The sequence below is a fragment of the Macaca mulatta genome, chromosome 13, assembly GCF_049350105.2.
Source record: "Macaca mulatta isolate MMU2019108-1 chromosome 13, T2T-MMU8v2.0, whole genome shotgun sequence".
Lineage (NCBI taxonomy): Eukaryota > Metazoa > Chordata > Mammalia > Primates > Cercopithecidae > Macaca > Macaca mulatta.
The window spans coordinates 10,438,429-10,461,174 of NC_133418.1; the positions used below are offsets into that span (position 1 = coordinate 10,438,429).

The 22,746-nt window shown below is 40.3% G+C and overlaps 1 protein-coding gene across 2 annotated transcripts in view; it reads left to right on the forward strand.

The window, feature by feature from the left end:
• The first annotated feature begins 4,459 nt into the window (after nt 1–4,459).
• IL1RL1 (interleukin 1 receptor like 1) overlaps nt 4,460–22,746 on the forward strand; it is a 34,588-nt gene continuing 16,301 nt past the window's right edge. The window contains exon 1 of one of the 2 annotated variants that reach the window (XM_028832258.2): nt 4,460–4,813. The gene's annotated coding sequence lies outside the window, so the exon portion shown is untranslated. The remainder of the gene's footprint in view (nt 4,814–22,746) is intronic. The other variant, XM_077958933.1, reaches the window with a different exon arrangement.

The following is a 22,746-nucleotide window of genomic DNA, read 5'->3' on the forward strand; positions in this document are numbered from 1 at the left end:
TTCATATTCAGACAAATAGGAGCCAATCATTAAGGCTAACTGCCTCAGGAAAATAAAAAACAGCCAATTTAATTTCTGAACACAGGAAGATTTTTTACCCATTATCAAATCATGAATGCACATATTATGGTGTAACCATAAAATAAGGTTGAGTTTTTGCTTCCTGTTAAATCTCATGAAAACAAGCATTCTGAGAGAGGGGTGTGGTAAAGACACACAGGGCTAATCTTAAGAGAGGGTAAAGTTTCTGGCTGTGTATTAGGTTTGATTAGAATTTTCTGGGTTAAAACGAATTCTACTTCAGTTTTGTTTCTTTCATAGATGCTGGAATTCCTGTATAAGCCATTCAAATATTTGTATTTATGACTTTTCTACTTTTTGAAAAAGTCTGTACTCCTCAAGAGAGTAAAGGAGTAGGTTTTACTAGACAACATATTTAATGGGTTAAAGCAACCAACTAAGAAGAGGGAATGTTTTAAAAGTGAGGGAAAGGGTACTCATGCAGACATGAAGGTGAAGCAAAGGTAAATGTGACAGAGAAAAATGGATTTGCCATCTATATCTTCCTTCTTTCTTTTTCTTTTCTTTTCTTTCTTTTTTTTTTAAACTTTTTTTGAGACAGAGTTTCGCTCTTGTCGTCCAGGCTGGAGTGCAATGGCAGGATTTTGGCTCATTGCAACCTTCATCTCCCAGGTTCAAGCGATTCTCCTGCCTCAGCCTCCTGAGTAGCTGGGATTACAGGCATTTGCCACCACTCCTGGCTCATTTTTGTATTTTTAGTAAATACGGAATTTTACCATGTTGGTCAGGCTGGTCTTGAACTCCTGACCTCAGGTGATCCATGCACCTTAGCTTCCCAAAGTGCTGGGATTACAGGCATAAGCCACCGCACCCAGCCAATCTGCCTTCTTTCTAAAAGAGATAAAGCTTTCTAGCTGCCTAGTACCTTGGTGAATTTGGGCTGAGCCCATTCAGCGACAAGCACTGGAAAGAAGGGAAGAGGGGTGATGAGCAGGGGAGAGGAGAGGAGAGGAGGAAGAGGACCTGGTGGATGGTAGGAGGCCATAAGGTCTTCCGTGTGATGTGTGAATCTTTAGGTACACCATATTTTAGAAATGTTTGGTGTAAATGGATTTCTTTTGCAAACTGGAGAGGGTTTTGGGCTGATGCTGAGCGGAACAAAGATGATATTCCTGCAGCTAGAGACACAGGATCTCGGAGAAAATGAGCCCCAGAAATCAGCAAATGCCATGAGGGGACTCTGGGTTATCATAAGCTGTGGAATTGGTATTGGATCTGAACCTGTTTCTTCAAAGTGCAAGGAAGACCAGCTAACCTCTTGTTTTTGCCAATTTAGGACAATTTTCAACATTATGAAAACTCATTTGGTTTAGGTGCAGAGCTCAGATGTCCTCTCCATGTGGACACAACCCTGCATGTGCACACACAAACAAGCACTTGATCACACATGTGTGTGCCCAAACTCCACTTTTCTGCTTCTCCAGGAGCACTGTATGTTATTCTCATTTCAGACAAATAAGTTTGGCCAACTTTGATCTTTCCTTTCAGGTCACTGATTGGTGAATTGTCACAGATGTTGTTCTGCCTCTCCTTAGAGAGCTGCCTTTGTTGGTTCTGGGGCACTTTCATTAAGGAGAGTTACCTCCAAGAGGTGTCATGGCCTGCGAGCAAACCATGCTTGGGGTGCACCATTAAAGATCTCCACCCCTGGGGAGCGATCCTCACAGCGGGGCAGGACTTGGCCCCTTACGGGCTTGCCTAGTCTCTCCCTGCCAGGTGGGTACAGCAGCAGGAGTCCGAATTCCACATTTTGCAGAGTCCTGGCATAGAGGGATCATTCAAGAGAAACTTCCTCAAGCTGCCCACGGCTGCTCAGTCCCTCATATCTGCATTCAGATGTGGCCTTCTTTATCACTAACTCAGGAGGACCTTGATGGATGTTGGTCTCCCTGAATTTGATAGCTATTTATGGAAGCACTGAAAATGGCATTATTCATTTTGATGACAATCAAGTATGTAAATGCCAATGATAGAAACTGAAGGGTAAGTTCCACAGCGGATGTGGTGCAAGTTTCTAAATACTGCTGCCATGATTCTCATGTGATGTGAAGGATATTAAGAGATCTAGAACTAGGATAGAACTGCAGCTCAACCATGCTAGAAAAATTTTTTTGAGTTCCACTCTGTTTAAAAATTTTTGTGTAGAGACAAAATCTCACTGTGTTGCCCAGGCTGGTCTCAAACTCCTGGCCTCAAGAAATCCTCCTGCCTTGGCCTCCCAAAGTGACAGGAGCCACTGTGCCAGGCCAAAAAGTTATACTCCTGAGTAAAGACTACTTTATAGTCTCTTGATAACACACCATAATTTTAAAAATATTCTAACTGCTGTAAATTTCTGTATAATTTAAATCTTGAGGCCGAGGGCAGTGGCTCATGCCTGTAATCCCGGCACTTTGGGAGGCTGAGGTGGGGGGATCATCTGAAGTCGGGAGTTTGAGACCAACCTGATCAATATGGAGAAACTCCATCTCTACTAAAAATACAAAATTAGCCAGGTATGGTGGCAGGTGCCTGTAATACCAGGTACTAGGGAGGCTGACGCAGAAGAATCACTTGAACCCGGGAGGCAGAGGTTGCGGTAAGCTGAGATCGTGCCATGGCACTCCAGCCTGGGCAACAAGAGTGAAACGCCATCTCAAAAGAAAAAAAAAAAGAAATCTTAAATTTGCAGATTTGTAAAATCCTACATCCCTGTCCCCACCCCTCTTTTCCCATGGTCTTTATTTTAGTTCCTTGTGGTCAGCAATGAGTCTCATCTTCTCTTGCACCTCTCACAGTGCCTGACACAATGTTGGGGACATCAATGAGTATTGTTTTGTGTATTATTTAGGTATATTTTCTCCAGTTATCTAGCAGTGGAGAATAAATGATTGATGACCTTATGAAGTCATAATCCACCTAAAGACTGCATAGTATGCAAATAAGTCTACCATTATCTCCTTGATGTAGATTTTCATCTTTTATGTATGGCGACCCTAAGTAAGGAGAAGAGGTGATCCAGCTCACTTGGTGGGACGAGGGTCTTGACACAAATCCACAAAAATTGGAGAGTATACCCAGCTGTTCGTTTGTCTGTGTGTTGAGGTGGGGGTTGGGGGTGAGGTTGTATTCACATAGAGAAGACGTCTTAGCTCTGCACCCAAACCAAAATGAGCTTCAGATGCTGAAGATTGAAGGTCAGGTGCTACCCAGGTTTTGTTAGTCTCTTGACATAAACATGATCTTTAGATATGGTACATATTATGAATCATTCCATCTTTTCAAATACATTTTGAAGGTTTTTTTTTTTTCTTCTTTTGAGACAGTCTCACTCTGTCATCCAGGCTGGAGTGCAGTGGTGCAATCTTGGCTCACTGCAATCTTTGCCTCCTGGGTTCAAGCAATTCTAGTGCCTTAGCCTCCTGAGTAACTGGGATTACAGGCGTGCGTCATCACACCCAGCTATGTTTTGTATTTTAGTAGAGACAGGGTTTCACCATGTTGGCCAGGCTGTTGGGATTACAGTGTCAGCTACCACGCCTGGCCGGAAGGTTTGTTTTTATTTTAAACACAATTGTGCTGGGTGTGATAGGATGGGTATATGATAGAGCAGAAAATCACCAGTGTTCATTAATATGGATGACACCCTCCATTGGTTATTGATTTAGTATTGACAACAATACCCTTCACACAAGACAGAGAGGTTAGAGAATTTGCCCAAAGACAAGCAGCTGCGAAGAGGAAAACTAGGCTGTTCTCTCCCTAAATCTCATGCTCTACTATATTAGGGAGGACTCTGGCAGATGGCACATCCTGATTATTTGAAAGCCACCAATATTTTTTAAAATTGCATAGATAATGAAGGTTAGTTTATCCGGAATTCTAATAATTGCATCTCATGTCCATAAATCTCTATTACAACCACCTGAGATAGGCCGTCTGGGGCACATGGAAAAAGCCCAGGTATAGACACTTTGGATCCCGGATATCCCTTGTACTGGCTGCTACCTTGGGTAATGTAATTCGCCTCTCTGAGGCTCCTGTTAGCTTCTGAGGATTGCATGGGATAGCATGTACCAAATTACTGCACACAGAGTCTGGTGTACACTTAAGCACACAACATGTGTCAAAGTTTTCAAAAACATCGCCAGTGACGCATCAGTTATAAAACTTGCTGCAGAGTGAGCTGATATTGCACCACTGCACTCCAGCCTGGGTGACGTAGAGAGGCTCTGCGCCCCCCGCCAAAAAAAACAGAAACAAACAAAAAAACACCAAATAAACAACTTGCAGCAGAAATGGACATTGTTGTTCTTAGAAATGTGACCATAGGGAAGTTACAACTACACAGCTCGCTTTAAGGGAAATGAGTGACCTGCCACCTACATGGAGTTGGGGAGGTTTTGCTGAGAAAGTCACTCGCGAGGAAGGCAAAATATAGTTAAGACAAAATGTAACCATCTATAGAGATAAGGTAAAAATTGGAAATAGAACTTCATCAAAGATCTTTCAAGTAGAGGAGAATGTGGTGAAAACTGCAGTTAACATTTGTTAACAGTGTGATCTTCGGGTTCAGCTTATCAGTAACCTGGTTCCTGTCTCTTAACTGATAAAGAAAATGGGAGGTTTTTAAATAGAGGGTGGCTGTTGCACTTAGTAAAGCTCTAAAGTTGTTAGAGAAATTGGCTTCCCGAGTTATGAGACTGTGCGCAGACAGTTGAGGAAGAAAGAACTCAAGTACAACCCAATGAGGGTAAGTGCCTTTGGGGTGTTTTTCAAAAGTACTTTTATCTCAAAGGGAACAAAATTGAGGTTAATAATAATCACTGTTATCAATTTTGCTTGTGAGAAAAGTAGTATTACCAATGGGAAAATCATGGTACAGATTGATGAAATCCCTTGAAATCTTATTTGTGTAATACGGGACTTTGGTCTCATGTGTTGGAAAAGACGTGGTTGAGGGTAAGAAAGGATGGGGGCTTTGCAGTATACACATAGAGTGCTCTTATTCCGGAGTTATTCTTTCTGAAATCCACAAAATCCAGCAGTGTAATCTACTCAGATGGAGATGAAGGAAAAAAACGAAACTAATGAAGCAAGAAGTCGCTGACCAAAGGGGTGAGGAAGCAGGATCGTAGCCATCTGCAAGAAGGAAATAGAGAAGGGACATGAAGGGGGTGGATATGCAGATAGGAGAAGGCCCTCCTGAATGAGGGCCATTGTTTCCGGAGGGGTGGGGAGTGAATGACTGATGTAAGATCAAGTTTGTTGCGGCTGCCTGCTTTGATCCTCTGCTTGGTGGCTCCGTTCTTCTTTTCTCTGAAGGCTACTCAACAGAGGGTTGCAGAGGTCGACATGGCAGAACTGGCCCCCAAAGCCTTATCCACTGAATGTCAGTTTTTCCTTATAATTTCTTCCAGGCATAAGAAAGTGGGAGGCATATTTCTGTCTGGCTATAACCATTCTCCTGCCAGATTCTGAGGCCAAACTCTTCATGTGCCATCGTTTCTGAATACCATTATGGACATGATTATCTCATTTTGGCTATTCCATGCATAGTGTTGGAGACAGAAGGCTCTGGACTAATGCAGATCTTCATTTAATCTCTGCTCTTACACTTACTTGTTACATAACATTAGGCAACTCATCTACGTCTTTAAATCTTGGATTCCTTGCTTACAAAGAGGTAACTAGCATATTAGTACTAACATCATGATCAGAGTATCTGAAGGTTAACCGGGTATAAGGGTTTAGTGCATTACTCAGACAACACTCAGCACTTAATGTTGTCAGACCTCATCATTGTCCTTAATTTTTTCCTTCCCCGCTTGGGGAACTTTGATCTCTGTGCCCTGTAGATAGGCTGCTGGCACTGCTGATGTGAATGTTACAGGATCCCCAGCAGGACCTGGGGTTCTCTCTGTTCTTGAATGCATTGTTTAGATGAGGAGATTGATTCCAAGTTACTTTTCTACTTGGGTGCCTCTGTGTTTGGAGATGAGGCCGCATAGCTCAAGTGTATCTGGAATGTCTTCGGTTTTCAGATACCTGTTTTTCCTCTAGGAGAACTCTCTTCATCTATGTCCTTTAAAATATTTGTCCTATAATCACAAGGGTTTATATTTCTCTGCCCATCCCTCCATACTTCCTGGTTTTCTGAGAGTGCAGAGGCAGACAGCTGCAAAGGAGAGCCCCCCAGGGATTCCGGTGATGACTTTGAGCCAGGCTGACATCCATGTCTAAGGGGCAAATGAAGTCTGGTTGGGGGGATACAGTGCAAGAGTCTTCTAACACTGGCGATGCCACCATTGTGGGAGTATGCATGTGCGTCCGCATGAGTGTGTGTGTGTGCGCGCATGTGCGTGCATGTGCAGTAGGTTCCTACCACAGGTTGGTGGAAAAGATCCCTCTGGTCCTAGAACAAAAATCTAACAGGAACCAAGAGTCCAGTTCCAAGAGAAAAGGGAAAGGGCTAGCTAGGCAGGGTGTCTGGATTCTGAATAGAGGCTGAGGCCTTGGCTCAGACACAGAGGAGAATGGAGAAATAGGGTGATGACAGAAACATCTTTAAAATATTGTGGGCCAAGGGTAGGACGGCTCCAACTTGTCTGGGTTGTATTTGTCCTTAGTACACTTGAAATAACATAGCGGCAGCAGCAATCAACATTTACTGAGACTATGTGCTAGACCCTGAGCCAACCACTTTCCACACACCATATCCTGCCATTCTTATGATAGTGCTGTGAAGTAGGGATGAAACCAAGTCCTTGCTGACTCTAATCCTGTACTTCCAACCAGCGCTGATGAGGACCCCAGGCTCCCTACAGCAAGACTAAACCTGGGCATGTGTGTGGCTGGGCTGAGTCTGTGGCATTGGCTCTGGAGTTGGGTGTGACTGAGCCCTGGGTAGAAGGGGATGCTGTCCTAATGGAAAAACACAGAATAAAGATGGTGTCCACCAAGATGTAACTGAGATTTAGAGAAGACTTGATAACTTATCAGGTGGGTGGGTAGTCTTTAATTTCAACAATTGCAGATCCTATCTAAGACCACTTTTGTCTGTGACAACTTAGTTAAACATGACTTAAGTGTGGATATGAGGGGCCAATTTTGAGCTCATTCTATGATTGGAATGAATACTTCCCTGTCATAGGTGAGCGACAACTATCTGGGCTGGTGGTACAGGGGTAAAATAATTTACTAAGACAGTCGTAGATAAAGAAAGGCAGATTTATTAGAGAAAGTATGAAAATACATTACAAGGTTGCAACGGGCAGCACAGCCAGAGAGGAGCTGACTGCAAAGAAACAAAGGCTTGCTGGATATGTATAGGATAGTTCCTGGGCTCCAGGGTGCTATGTACAGTACTGATAATGCCAAAGTTGTAGTGAGCTAACTTGCAGGTGTTTGGTGATAGTTGGGTGCAAGAAGACTATGAGTTATTTGCTCAGAAGAGCTATGTGTCCTGGGCCATGAAGAAAGGCAGACTTACAGTTTACCTGCTTTCTCTCTTTGCTTTCCCTTGGTACTGCCAGTCTGACATTTTTCCCCTAATGAGGATTCCACACATCCTATGCCTTCCTCTCGGGAGCCTTGCAGTCAAAGTGTGATGGAGTGTCTGAGGTCAGAGTCATTGAGTAATGGGGCCTCTGCCCTCTCAGCCCCACTGCCACCCAACTGAGGCTCCCTGAATGGGGGTGTATGCCATGGGGAAAAGGAATGGGATGATGTCGATGCCCCTGGGGTTGCTGGTCATCCTCCCCAATCTCCACTCTCCCTGTCCACCCACAGGACCAGTCAGCATTTCTGTAATTCCTCTTCACTCTGGGGTGTTACGATCAGAAAATATCATGTACCTTTTGCTGCAAGCTTGGCTGAAAGAACCCCACACTATAGCTGAATGTCTTTGATTCACCATCTGAGCAGAGACCTCAAACTATAAAGAAAATCAGAGTCTCTTGATGCCCATGTTGAGGACAAGTTTTCTTGGATTTCATGACTCTTTAGGAACAGTGAACTTATGGGTAAAGACCGAGACTTTAGTGAGGAATTCCCTCATCATTTTTTTCTTCTTGAGCAAAACCTTGTTTGATTTGGGGTTGTAATGTTCAAAATTACTTTCTTTTCATTTTGCCTTTTTTTCTTGAGTAGTGGTTTCTGGAAATCTGAGCTGCTTTATGCTCCCTGAGTAGTCTGTGCCAGATCACAAACGTACACACAAACCCTGAAGACACTGGAAAAATCACCCTTTAGAGGAATTATCTAGAAAACTAGCCCCCATGCAAAGTGAACAACCTTTTCAAAAATAATCTACATTAGGATTTTTGAAACTAACACATTCCTCAATCATAGCAACCAAATGAATTACTTAAAGTGGGTTTGGCTCCTGCTTTCATTAGGGGAGTATTTTTAGGAAATTAGAGGTCTAATGTAAACGTGGCTCCTTTTGGTTTTTCCATTTTCTTTGTCTTCAGGCTGTTTGCTGCCACTTTCATCCTCCCCTTATCTCAATCTGCCAGTGATGGTTTGTGCCTCTGGTCGCTGGGTCAGATCCAGGGCTAATTCACTCACCTCTGATTTCTAGTTTCACCCTTATGAGGAAAGCATTCTTAAATCTGATATTCACATAAAAAAGGATTTGATTGTCTTTGGCATGTCTCTACAGTTAGCTAAACATGTCTTGAGCACAGAAAAATGGAAAGAAAATGGAAATAAGATTTGTTTGATAAGAGGAGAGCTGCTAAGACTTGTCTGTCCCTGAGTTGAGATATGCTCATTTACCTTAAGACTTTCCATCAACCACATCCCGAATTCCAGTTTATAAGTCTTTATCCTATTTCCCAAACCTCATCTCATGCTTTTTATGTAATCTGGTGGGCATAAATATTCTCTCGCTGAACCTGAGAAAATCTAGAATGACCAAGGATCTAAAATAAGTAACACAGTTGCTCAGGTTCCTGGGCCCTATGATAGAATTTCCTTCTTCAGAGAAGGGGAGAACAAGGTAGATAAAGAAAGGAGCATTTCATCTTGCAGCAACTTGGAAGAGAAGTGGGAGTTTAATTTTTTTTTTAAAGCAATCAAACCTTTCAATATAGCCCATTTTCAACCACAATGGTATTTCAGAATTACCAGGAGATTTATCTAAAATTATGTAAAAATTTCCCAGAATTACCTAAAAAAAATGTACAATTTCATTTCCCTTCTGTTACATAATATGGATACCCAGCTACTATTTATTAGTAGTAGATACAGACTATTTAAGAGACAAACTATTATATTGCAAAAAGTGTGACCCTTAGAAACCAAAATTCCAAAGAAGAGTTCTTTGTAATTGGCAAAGTTGATTCTGATTGAGTGTCAAACTTCCAGTATAATGATGGATCAACTTAGAAATTTGATTGATTCAAAGCATTCTGAAATTGTACAACTCTCTCAGTACTTGTATTATTTCCATGTCTTCTTTTATTATTTTCCATTGAATGATGTTTTCATGTACACTTAGCTCCTTATAAGGTCAATATTTTAAAATCAGAGCAATTTCTTTAAAATTAAAATGTTTCAGCAAAATACATTTTAAAATGCACTGTAATTACCCAAACAATATTACACTCTTACAGGTAGTTTAAGAATAATAAAAAATGTAATTCATCAACTCACTTCTTTAATACAACAAAGCTGATTAATGTTCTATGTTCCCTATTAGACTTTCTCCCATGTATAGCTTTACAAAGTGGTAGTTGATGAGTAAATACAATTTTGTGATTTTTTTTCCACATAAAATGAGAACAAACTCAGTATGTAAATTACTTCATAGATTTTTAACTTATAAAAATTTTCTCATATCTATTATAAAAATTAAAAAAAGGATTTGATTTCAGTAAACATACATTTAGAGAGAAACTTGATCCTCATATAAACTCAACCATAGACCATTCATTTATTTTTAATTCAATATGTATTTATTGAGGATCTCCTAGGGGAAACATAAATGAACAAAACGGGAAATATACATGATGTTTAAGTCAGCTGTTCAGTGTGTTGCAAGTTATAAATGCCATGGAGGAAAAAAAATCAAGCAGAGTTAGGAAGATTGGGAGCACAGCATTAGTTAGTCAAAGGGTTGGGGAGAACAGACCTCATTAAGAAAGTGAGGGAGTGAATCACACAGACACCTGGAGGAAGAAAATGCAAGAGAGGGTAAACAGTTGGTGCAACACCCTGAGGTGGGAGCAGGCTCGGGAGGCCAAGCAACAGGAAGGACAAAAGTGCACGTGTTGTGGAGTTAAGATTGGGTTGTAGCAGGATGTAAATTAGAGAGGTGAGGGGGGGGCAGACCCCTAGAGGGTCTTCTTGTTCATTGCAAGCAATTTGGCTTTTGTTGGGTAAAGCAGAGGTTTGAGGAGAAGAGTAATTTGAAAGGATCACTCTGGCTTCTGTTTTGAAAATCAATTACAGGGGACAAGGGAAGGACCAGTGCAATGGTGGTGGCTTGGATCAGGAGAGATGGCCATGAGAAGTGCTCACATGGCTGAGTTCTGGCTGTATTTGGAAAGTAGATTCACTGGGACTTACTGGTGACTTGAGAGTGATGTGCCAGAGAAAGAGAGGTATAAGGATGCCTCCAAGGATTTTGATCTGTGCAGCTGAAAAAAGATGACATTGCCATCAACCAAGATGAAAAGGATGGTTGGAAGAGCAGATTTTGGGAGGAAGAAAAGGGAGTCATTCTTGGTTAGGTTAATTTTGTAATGTCTGGAATATAGACAAGTGAAGACGTCGAGTCAGCAGGTGGACATGTGAACCTGAAGTTCAGAGGAAAAGTGTGGATGGCAGGTATAACTGCAAGAGTGTAATCAGTATAGAGATGGTGTTTCAAACCAGTTAACTGGATGACATAATGTGGGGAGTGAGTGTGGACAGGAAAGAAAAGTGCTTCAAGGACTGAAACTTGAGGTGGTGGAGAGAAGAGGAGATGTGAAGCAGTAGCTTGTGGGTCCTGAAGAAAGATGTTGGAGGAATTGTGCCACTTTGACAGAGGCTGCTTATAGCTCAAGGTAAGGGGAAGATGCAGGACTGAGGATTCCTAAGCAACATGGTGGTAATTGGTGATATTGACAACAGCATAAAGACATCATAATTTAAACTAATTATTAACAAAATTGAAATTTAAAGAAACAATGCAATGTTTCCAAAGTGGATTCAAATTCTATAATGTTATTGCAAAACAAACAAACAAAGCAAAACAAACAAGAGATTCTAAGATAAAAGAGTTAAAAATTAAGTAAATCAGCTCAGAAAACTCAGCAGGCTATATCTTCCTGGTGGTTAGAAATATCTGCTTATTAAAAGGTTTCAAAGGTCCTTTGGGAATAGAACTTATTTCAATGTGTTTGGCGGTACATTTCTTACACTTTTTTTTTTTTTTTAACTGAGATGTCAATCAAAATATCCTGAAGTGACTGTCCATAGGACACATTTTGAAAACACAAATGCTGTATAATCACAAATATATCTCCCTCCCCTTTGCTAGTGATGAGTAACCAACTGCCTCTGCTAGCTAAGATTCAACTGTTTCTCTTAACAAATATGCTTTGATGGAACAATTTTTTTAGATACAAATATTGTCAATGAGAACAACTGTTATGCAGTGCAGTCACAGAAGAGAAACAGAAAAGAAAGGGGGATGCAACAAAATGAAAAGTAAATATTAGCCTTCACACTTAAATACATTTGATCAGGGGATAAAATGTACATGTAGGTGTGGATTTATGAGTTGTGTTTTTCAAACAATTACCAAGTATTTATTAACCACCGACTCAGTGTCAGTTAGTATGCTGGGTGCTTATAGTGATCCAGCAGGCCATAAGGCTGGATTTCTGCCCTTATAGAATTTTGGGGTACATCATCAGTATCTTTTTTATCTTTCTTTTATTTTTTTTTTGAGACAAGATCTCACTCTGTCATCCAGGCTAGAGTGCAGTGACATGATCATGGCTCATTGCGTCCTTGACCTCCCAGGCTCAAGTGATCCTCTTGCCTCAGCCTCCCAAGCAGCTGGGACCACAGGCATGTGCCACCATGCCAGACTAATTTTTAAATTTTTTGTAGAGATGGGGACTTACTATGTTGCCCAGGCTAATCTTGAACTCCTGGGCTCCAGCAGTCCTCCCATCTCAGCCTCCCAAAGTGCTGAGATTACTGGTGTAAACCATCATGCCCAGCCCTTTCTTTTGCATTTTTTTAAAAAAGCTTTTCTTTATTCTCTTTCTGTTACCTTGTAATAAACTATAAGGAGACCTTCAAAACAAAAATGTCTTAATATCTGTGGGTTAGGTTTTGTCCTGAATTATTTTCTTTTACCCCATGGTGGGGAAAAAAGCAAAAACATGTTTGGTGCCTATACAATGCCTTCTCACACAGCTTTGGTTTGTGTGTACCCCAGTGTCATCTTTAAGCTGATGGGGGCAGTGCAGCTGACCTGGGTCAGAACTCAGGGTCACTTCATGCCAGATGCTCACCACGTCTGCAGTGTTGGATGTAGAGATCCAAATTCGTCCTTCAGGGAAGGATGAACACTTATTCTCTGGGATGTTTTACAGTGAAAATCAGAAGTTGCTCTATTGTGCCCTCATGGCCTAGCTACTTCCACTCTTTTGAAGATCTCACCTGGTCTCATGGGTTTAATTTCATTTATACACTGACATATCCCAAATTTATATCTCTAGCCCGATATGTCTCCTAAATTTCAGAAGCAAATATTCATCCTACCGATGAGTTCACATCTCCAGTTTTGTGTCTAATGCGGTGTCAAGCTGAATATGGCCAAAACTAGTGTAATCCTACTCTAAAACCTACACCACCTACCATTTCCTCATTCATTAACTAGCAACCCTATTTGACCAGTTACTCAGGGCCCCAAACCTCTCTTGACTGCTCTCATATCCTGTCCATCAATGTTGCAGGAAGTCAGGGACCCTAAATGGAGGGACCTGTTGAAACTGTGACAGAAGAAGAACATAAATTGTGAAGATTTCATGGACATTTATCGCTTCCTCAATCATTTCTCTTATAATTTCCTATGCCTGTCTTTAATCTCTTAATCCCATCATCTTCATAAGCTGAGGATGTATGTCGCCTCAGGACCCTGTGATGATTGCGTTCACTGCACAAATTGTTTGTAAAGCATGTGTGTTTGAACAATATGAAATCTGGGCACCTTAAGAATAGGTTAACAGTGATTTTCAGGGAACAAGGGAGATAACCTTAAAATCTGGCTGCCTGTGGGCTGGGCAGAACAGAGCCATATTTCTCTTATTACCAAAAACGGGTAAGAGAAATATTGCTGAATTCTTTCCCCAGTAAGGAATATTAATAATTAACAGTCCCGGGAAATGAATGCATTCCCAGGGCATCCTCTAAAATGGCCGCTCTGGGGGTGTCTGCCTTATGCAGTTGCAGATAAGGGATGAAACATGCCCTGGCCTCCTGCAGTCCCCGCAGGCTTGCTAGGATTAGGAAATTCCAGCCTGGTGAATTCTAGTCAGACCAATTCTCTGCTCTTGAACCCTGCTAAGATGTTTATCAATGACAATGCATGCACAGTGAGACCGGGAACCTCATTAGTAATTCTAGTTTCACCCTGGCCTTGTGACCTTGCCCTGCCCACTTGCCTTGTGATATTTTATTGCCCGTGAAGCATGTGATCTCTGTGACCCACACCCTATTTGTACACTCCTTCCGCGTTGAAAATTGCTAATAAAAACTTGCTGGTTTTACAGCTCAGGGGGCATCACCGAACCTGCCGACATGTAATGTCTACCCTGGACACGCAGCTTTAAAATTTCTCTCTTTGTACTCCTCTTTCCCTTTATTTCTCAGACCAGTCAACACTTAGGGAAAATAGAAAAGCTATGTTGAATTATCAGGGGCTGGTTTCCCCTGATATTTTAAGAAGTCCTACTAGTTCTATCCTCAAAATCTATCTGCATCCCAACCACGGCTCACCACCTGTACTTCCCTGCCCTGGTCGTAGCCACCGTCTCTGTCTCACCCGGATACCTCATCCCTTGTCATTCTTAAGAGTATTTTCACACTCACAGTGTTTAATACCTACGTTGAGTTAGAGGTCATGTCACTCCTCAGCTTGAAACACTCCAGTGGTCGTCATCACACTGAATAAAAGCCAAGGTGCTCAGGGTGACTCACTCGCAATCTAGTCTCTACCCCTCTCCAATCAGCTCTCACTGCTGTGGAGTTCTTTATGCCCTTTGGGCCACATGGCTTCCCAGCTGACCCTTGGACACACTGGGCTTGTCTCCATGACAGGGCTTTAATGCTGCCTGCCCCTTCAACCTGGGCTGTTTATTAAATGTCTCCTTCCTAGTTGGCCTTTCCAGGTCATCTGGCCTAAAATTGCTCTCCTTCTGCTGTATTTTTCTCCTTAAGTGGATCACACTTTAAAATCTTTTATAACTATTTTTATTTCTTTATGTTACTTGCTGTCCTTCTCCTGTAGGACATAAATTCCACAAGGGCAGGTGTTTTTTTGTTTCCCTTTGTTCTGTGTGGTGCATTGCTGTATCCCTAGCAACAGGAGCAGTGATTGGCATGAACAGAACAACCCTCACTGGTTGTCTAGGTTCAGTATTCTGCTTTTCTAAGCTCAGTTGATGCAGAACAACTGGTTGTCTGGGTTCAGTATTTGCTTTTCTAAGCCCAGTTGATGCAGTGTCAGTATGTGCAGCCATGTTAGATGTTAGAACACTGACATCCTTACCACTGATGAGTCAATAGCCACTGCCCCTGACCCTCCTGATATTTTATGGTCTGAATAATTACTTGATGCATCTACATTTAAGGCTGCAAACATGAATTTACTGGAGGAAGCACAGTGGTGGTAGATGACCCAGTCTCTCTCTCAAACCTATCAAAATCACCAAGGAATCATAAATCTTCCAAGCAAAGGAAATTGTAGAAAACACAAGTGAAATTGTTTCACAGAAATATCAGCAATACATAGTAAATTTGAGATGATGGAGATTAAGAGGAAAATTAAATCATTCTTAAGTGGTCAAGGTAAAAAATTATTTTGTGGTTCACTATAATTACATTTAAAACAGTCCAAAGTCAAACAACTAGTCTGATTAGTCTTGTCATTGGTACGTGCTGTCTTAGAGTTCTCCAGAGAAACAGAACTAGTAGGAGATTATCTATTTATGTATCTACCTAATCTATCTATACTCTGTCTATTTTAAGGAATTGACTCATGAGATCGTGGGCCTTGGCAATCTAAAGGATACAAGGCAGGCTGGCAGACCGGAAATTCAGATAAGAGTTGGTGTTGTAGTCTTGACTCTGAATTCCATAGGGTAGCCAGTTGGAATTTCAGGCGGGATTTCTGTGTTGCAGTCTTGAGGCAGAATTCCTTCTTCTTTGGGAAACCTCAGTCTTTGCTCTTCAGGCCTTCAGCTGCTCACATTCCACGGTGCTCTCCTTCTGGCTGTCCTTCATGCTTTTGTGTTGCCTGTCCCATTGCCCTTAATCTTACATGGAAAAAGTGGAAATAAATTGAGAGGGGAAACTTAGCTAAAGGTTTTGAGGGAAAAATGATCAAAACCAGAATTATTCACAGGACAACTTGTCCTATGAATAATTTTTGAAAAGGAACCATTTCCTCTACAGCTGGCTTATTATGAGGAGCTTGATGATAAAATATTGGCAAGGCCTCCAGTGGAGATTTATCATGTTGTGACAGACCCCAGAAATGAATCTGGGTCTCCCGACTTCAATACAGGGCTCTTCCTATTACATAATGGGAGAATATGATTTTCTACTCTTTTACTTTGAGAAACAACTAATATTCAATTAAAAGCATCAGTCTTACATATTCAGTTGAATGAGATTCAGCAATCATATCCACCATGTATCATCATCCATATAATTATCCCAACAGCACAGAACAGTATTTCTTCTTCGCAGAGAGTTGCTCTCACCCCTTTCCAATCAAATTTCCACATACTCTCTGGTTTCCAGCATGATAGATTATAATTTCCCTATTGTTGGGCTTCCTGTAGGTATGATATACAATATGTAGTCTTCTGTGTTTAGTTTCTTCTGCTTAACATACTTTTTCGGGAGCAAGACTTTATTATTTTTTGTTTCGAAACAAACTCAGAGTTACAGAACATGCTGTTTTTGAGAGTCATCCTGTGATTATATCACTATTTCCTTCCTTTTCATTGCTGAGTAGTTTACATTAAAAAAATAAGGATCCATTCTCCTGTTGTTAGACATTTGGATTATTTTTAATTTTTGGTATTATGAATATGGCATTTACGAATATTCTTTTACAAGTGTTTTGTGGATATGTTTGTTAATTCTCTTGGGTAAGGGGGGAAGTTATTGAGCCATACAGTAGATGTTCTTTAACTTTTTGTTAGGTTTTATATATATATATATATATATGTAGAGTGTATATAATTTATACACACTAAAATACACACATTTTTAAGTGTAAAGTTCAGTAAGTTTTGATACATGTATACTCTATTGTCTTTGTTTTGTATTGCTATAAAGTAATACCTGAGGCTGGGTAATTTATTAAGGAAAAGTTTATTTGGCTCATGATTTTAATGGCTGCAAAGTTCAAGACTGGGCATCTGCATCTGGTGAGGACCTCAGGTTGCTTCCAATCCTGGTGGAAGGTTAAGGGGAGCTGGCATGTGCAGAGATCACATGGGAGAGAAGCAGCAAGGGGTGGGGGAGTGCCAAGTTCTTTTTAACAGCCAGCTCCCATGGAAATTAATAGAGAGAGTACTCACTTACTACCAAGGGAGGGGATTGAGGAAGGGAATTAATCTATTCATGAGGGATCCACCCTCATGACCCAAACACTCCCCCTTAAGCCCCACATTCAATATTGGGGATCTGTTTCAACATGAGGTGAGGAGGGTACAAATATCCACACATGGCACCTCTGAAACCATCATCTCAATTGACACATTCCACACATCTCTCTCATACTCTTTTGTAAGTAATTGCCACCCTTCGTCTTCCATTCTAAGTACCCACTCACTGGCCTTGCAGTTTGGGAACATTATATAAATGGGACCATATAGCATGCATTCTTTTAAAACTGGTTTCTTTCATTCAGTATGCTTCTAAGATTCATTTATATTTTGTGAATCAGTGTTTTTTTGTTTGTTTGTTTGTTTGTTTGTTTTGTTTTGTTTTGTTTTGCTGAGTAGTGTTCCATTGTATGAATGTAGAATAGTTTAGCCATATATGTGCTGATGGTCATTGGTATTATTTCCAGTATTTGGCTATATGAATCAAACTGGTATGAACATTTGTGTACAAGTCTTTTTGTGTGCATAAGTTTTTACTTCTCTTAGGTAAATCCCCAGGAGGAGAATTTCTGGAGCGTAATGCAAGCATATAATCAGAAACTGCCAAACTATGTCCATTGTATCATTTTACACTCCTATCAGTGATGCATGAGAGTTCTAGGTGCACCACATCCTTGCCAAAATTTTATATTGTCAGACATTTTTATTAGCTATGAAATAGAATCTCATTGTGATTTTAATTGTTTACATTTATCTAATAACTAGTAACTTTGAGCACTTGGTCCTGTGCTTATTGAACATTGATATATTTTCTTTTGTGAAATATCAGTTCAAGTCTTTTCCTTATTTTAAAAATTGGGTTATTTTATCTTTTTCATATGAATTTGTAAGAGTTATTTATGAAGTATAGGTACAAGTCTTTTATCTGATGTGCAAATTATGAATATTTTGTCTGAGTCTGTGGCTTAGTCTGTTCAAGTTCTAATGATGTCTTTGAAGAAGAAAAGTTTCTAATTTTAATAAAGTCCAAGCTATGATTTATTTTTCTTTCATGATTAGTGATTTTTGTATCCATTTAAAAAATATGTTCCTACTTCAGGTTTAAGATTTTCTATTATGTAATACAATCCATTTTTATTTTATTTTTGTGTATAATGTAAGGTAGAGCTTTTTCATATAGACAGTCAATTTTTCCATCATTATGTGTTGAAGGCAGTGTTTTTCACCATAAACTTATGTTGGCATTTTAATCAAACATTAATTTACTGTATATTTTTGAGTCTACTTCTGGAATCTCTCTTCTTTGATCAATATGTCTGCCCTTATGCCCATACCACACTGTTTTCACTATGGTAGCTTTTATATTAAGTCTTAAGGTCAGGTTGTGTAAGTTCTCTGACTTTGTTCTTATTCTTTAACCATGTCTTGGGTATTTCCAGTACTTTAATTTTCCATGCAGATTTTAGATTTCCATAGAAGTTTTAGAAGCTGATTCTGCTGCTGGGAGAATAAGGTTACCCTGACCTCAGGACAAAAGAAGATGCACATGAACTAAATAAAGGGTGACAAATGCAGACCACAGCAGTAAGGTCTGTGGAATTAATTTGAAATTACACAGTGGTCGGTTCCCATGGGACCTCCCAAGAGTGACTCAGGTCTCATCTTCCGATAAGATAAAAGGAATAAGACAGATATTCAGGGTAGAGATGTAAAAGCATAGTAAAATTTAGGCTGCTCTTGTTCAGATCCATATATAAAAGCTTTATTTTTTGGATCCCAAATTACATCCCCTGGTCATCTGCACTGGTTCATTCAATAAATATTTCTGAGATTGGGCATGGTGACTCAGGCCTGTAATCCCAACACTGGGAGGTCAAAGTGGGCGGATCTCTTGAGCCCAGATGTTTGAGACCAACCTGGGCAATATGGTGAAACCCTGTCTCTATGAAAAATACAAAAATTAGCTGGGCATGGTGATGCGTGCATGTAGTCCCAGCTACTCTGGAGGCTGAGGTGGGAGGATCACCTGAGCCTGGGAGATGGAGGCTGCAGTAAGCCATGATTGCACCACTGCATTCCAGCCTGGGTGACAGAGTGAGACCTTGCCTCAGAAATAATAATAATAAATAAACATTTCTGAGTACCTACTTTGTGCTCTTCCAGGCACGTGAGCTATATCAATAGACAAAACTCACAAAAATAATCTTGCCTTCTGGAGGTCATATTCCAATGAATAAAACAGAAAATAATAAACATGATGCATAATTAGAATGTTAGACAGTGATGAATGCCTTAGAAAAAGATTGGAGCAGGTTAAGGAGATGGGGAATGGGAGAGGAGACATTGTAATTCAAAATTGATTGGTCAGGAACTCAAACAAATACTTGGACACTAATGGCAGCATTATTCAAAATAGTCAATAGCTAGAAGCAACCCAGATGCCCATCAACGGATGAATGGATAAACAAAGTGTGGTAGGTACACGCAGTGGAATATAATTCAATCATTAGAAGCAATAAAGTACAGACCCATGCTACAATATGAACAAAACTTGGAAAGATTATGCTAAGTGAAATTAGGCAGTCACAAAGGGCACTTATTGCGTGATTCCATTTATAGGAAATATTCAGAATAGATAAATCCATAGAGTCAGAAAGTAGATTGGTGGTGGCTATGGGTTTGTGGTAGAAGAGGAAGAATGGGGACTTCATGTTAATAGGTGTGGGGTTATACTTGGGGATGGTGAAAATGTTTTGAAACTAGATAAAGTTAGTGGTTGTACCACACTGTGAATGTACCAAATGTCACTAAATTGTGCACTTTAAAATAGTTAATTGTATGTTATGTTAATTTCAGCACAATTTTTAAAAATCAGAAGCAAAAAAAAGAACAGAAAATTGAGTAGTCAGGCTAAGTCTCATTGAGAATGTACAGTCTGAGTGCCCACTTGGAGGAGGTAAGTTAGCTCTTGGAGGAGGTGGGTAATGGGAAGAAGCTGTCCAGGCGGAAGGAACAACGTGTGCCTAGTGCCTTCAAGGAACAGCAACGAGGATATGGGGTTGGAGGGGAGGGGTCAGAGAGGTGATTGGTGGTGTTCCATCGTGTGGGACCTCCCTACTTCTGTAAAGATGTTGGCTTTTCCTCTGGGTGAGGTGGAAGACTTTGGAGGCCTCCTTGATTTGACCTAGGTTCTAACAGAATCTCCAGAGTATCTGTTTTAGGAATAGACTTAAGAGGGTACAACTGGAAGCAGGGACAGCAATTTAGAAGCAATTATTAAAATCCAAGTGAGAGACCATGGTGGATTGGACAAGGATGGTGGCCATGAGAATGGAGAGATGTAATTGCAGGTAGGATGTGCTTTGAAGATGAAACCATAAGTTGTCCTGATGGATTGCATTTCCAATATGTGAGGAAGAGAAGAGTCAATAATAAATGGAGTCTTGGTCTGAGCCAACATTCAGCATGGAGTTATCATCATTGCGATTAGAAGGCAATGGGAGACAGTGACTTTTCTTTGGGGCAAGGGAGGCAAGGAGGCTGGAGGAGATCAGAAGTTCTGTTCTGGAGACATGAAGCTTTTGTAAATTCCACTTGTTCCTTGAATATATGCTGGTTTCTTCTGATTTTTTCTTTTTGTTGTTGTTTGTTTGTTTTTTTAAATTTTAGATTCTAGGGTATAGGTACTTGTTTGTTACAAAGGTATATTGCATACTATTGGGGATTGGTCTTACCCAATTAGTGAATATTGTACCCAGGAAGTAATTTTTCATTCATCACTCCCTACCCTCCCTACTTTTGGAGTCCTCAGTGTCTCTTATTTCCACCTTATGTCCATGTGTACCCATGGTTTAGCTCCCATATATGAGTAAGAACATGTGGTGTTTGGTTTTCTGTTTCTTAACTGGTTCACTGAAAATAATGGTCTCCAACTCCATCCATGTGGCAAAGGACATAATCTCATTCTTTTTATGGCTGCACAGTAATCCTTGGTGCATAGGTACCACATTTTCTTTAGTCAACCATTGATGGACACTTAAGTTGGTTCCATGACTTTCCTTTTGTGAACAGCGCTGCAGTGAACATACTAGTAGTGGTGGAGAGGGGTCTTTTTTATATAATGATTTCTTTTCCTTAGAAAAGTAGTGAGATTTCTGGGGTGAATGGTAGTTTTATTTTTGGTTCATTGAGAAACCTTCATACAGTTTTCCATAGAGATTGAACTAACTGACATTCTCAGCAACAATGTATAAGCATTCCCTTTTCTCCACATCCATCCCAACATCTGCTGTTTTTTGAGTTTTTAATAATAGCCATTCAGACGGGTCTTCTGGTTTTTGGAGGGGAGGATTGGGTGAAGCAGGAAGGAGTTTGGAGGGAAGGAGTGGAGGCTTGAGTGGGCCTCGAGTTTAGAGTGTGGGCAAGAAGGATCCCAGAGGCAAGCACTTTACTCAAGGCACCGCAGCTAATAAAGCTTGGGGGTCCAGCACATTCTCCAGAGGCCCAGGCCAGGCCGTTTAGGGCCATGCTGGTTCTGCCCCATCCGCTGCGGGTCCTGCAAACATTTTCATCAAGAAAAAAATAATTAAAAGAAAAACAGAATAAAAATGGTACCCAGGTGTGCTCTAATGAAATGAAGGGGAAAAATCCATTTCTGGCTTATAGTGAGAGTCACTCAATGAGAGCCTGACTCACTGAAATTCATACAAGATTAATGTAACCAAGTTCTCTGTCTTTTGACACCGGTTTACAGTAAGAGCAGGCCACACATGGCCAGCTCTGGAATGTGTTAGGACATTTGCATGTTACATTTCAGTGTGATATCTGCTAAGTCAAATGAAGAAGTCTTGAAAGATGCCTTCTAAGTTTGGAAGTATTTGAGTGTCACATTCCATAAGCCAGCAGCTAGTTGTTGCCCTCAAAATATAAAGTTTTGTTTGTTCTTTTGTTTTTTTTTTTTTTTTTTAGTGGATATGTCAGTGAAGTAGATTATAAACAGACACATATAAGATTTCAAAACTGTAACAAAATTAAGAAAAATCTAGTTCAATGAGGTTAGATTCTATGAAATTAATCTGAAAAGGGATAGTAGTTATGAGAAGTCTTTAAAAAGTGGATATTTGCCAGAGAAACAAGCAGATACTGTTTCTGATTAAGTTGGCAGAAATGTATGAGTGCTTAAAATGCCTTGCTTTATTCGTTTATTAGAAGAGCTTGCCTTTTTCCAGTTTGTCTGAAGTTGGTATAAACTACTCTCTGTTATGTTGGGTGGTGCCTGAATAGTGAGAAGCCAAAATGATTTAGTTCTTTTCAAAGAAGAAAGTATAGACTAGCTTATTTTAATAACCCAGTCCCAATTATAAAAAGAAAAGCTTTACCACTCTAATCTCTGGCATAGAGAATGTTCTCTTTTTTAGTTGACATTAGGGGTAAAGAAAACCTTGGCTTTGAAGTTCAGCAAGTCTTGTTTCAACCCCAGCCGCAACTGGGTGAACTTAGTCAAATTACTTAACCAGTCTTATCCTTGGGTTTTTATTTTTATCTATAAAATTTGAGTGATGTTGATGATAAGTACCACTCAGTATTGCACTTTGAACGAAAAGTCTGAATTGTCAAATGAACAACTGAATTGTTTTACAGGAATAGTTCAACTTTAATAAATACTCCTGCAGAATTTCATCATGATGTTAAAATTGATGGAAGCTTTATTTTCTAAACTGAGAAACCAGTGCTCACGTGGCCTAGTTTAAGAATGAATGCTCAAACTTAATACATGTTTTAAAAAGATGTTTTGGGATATCAAATGTAAAACAATTCCTAGTTTGTGTTATTTTGT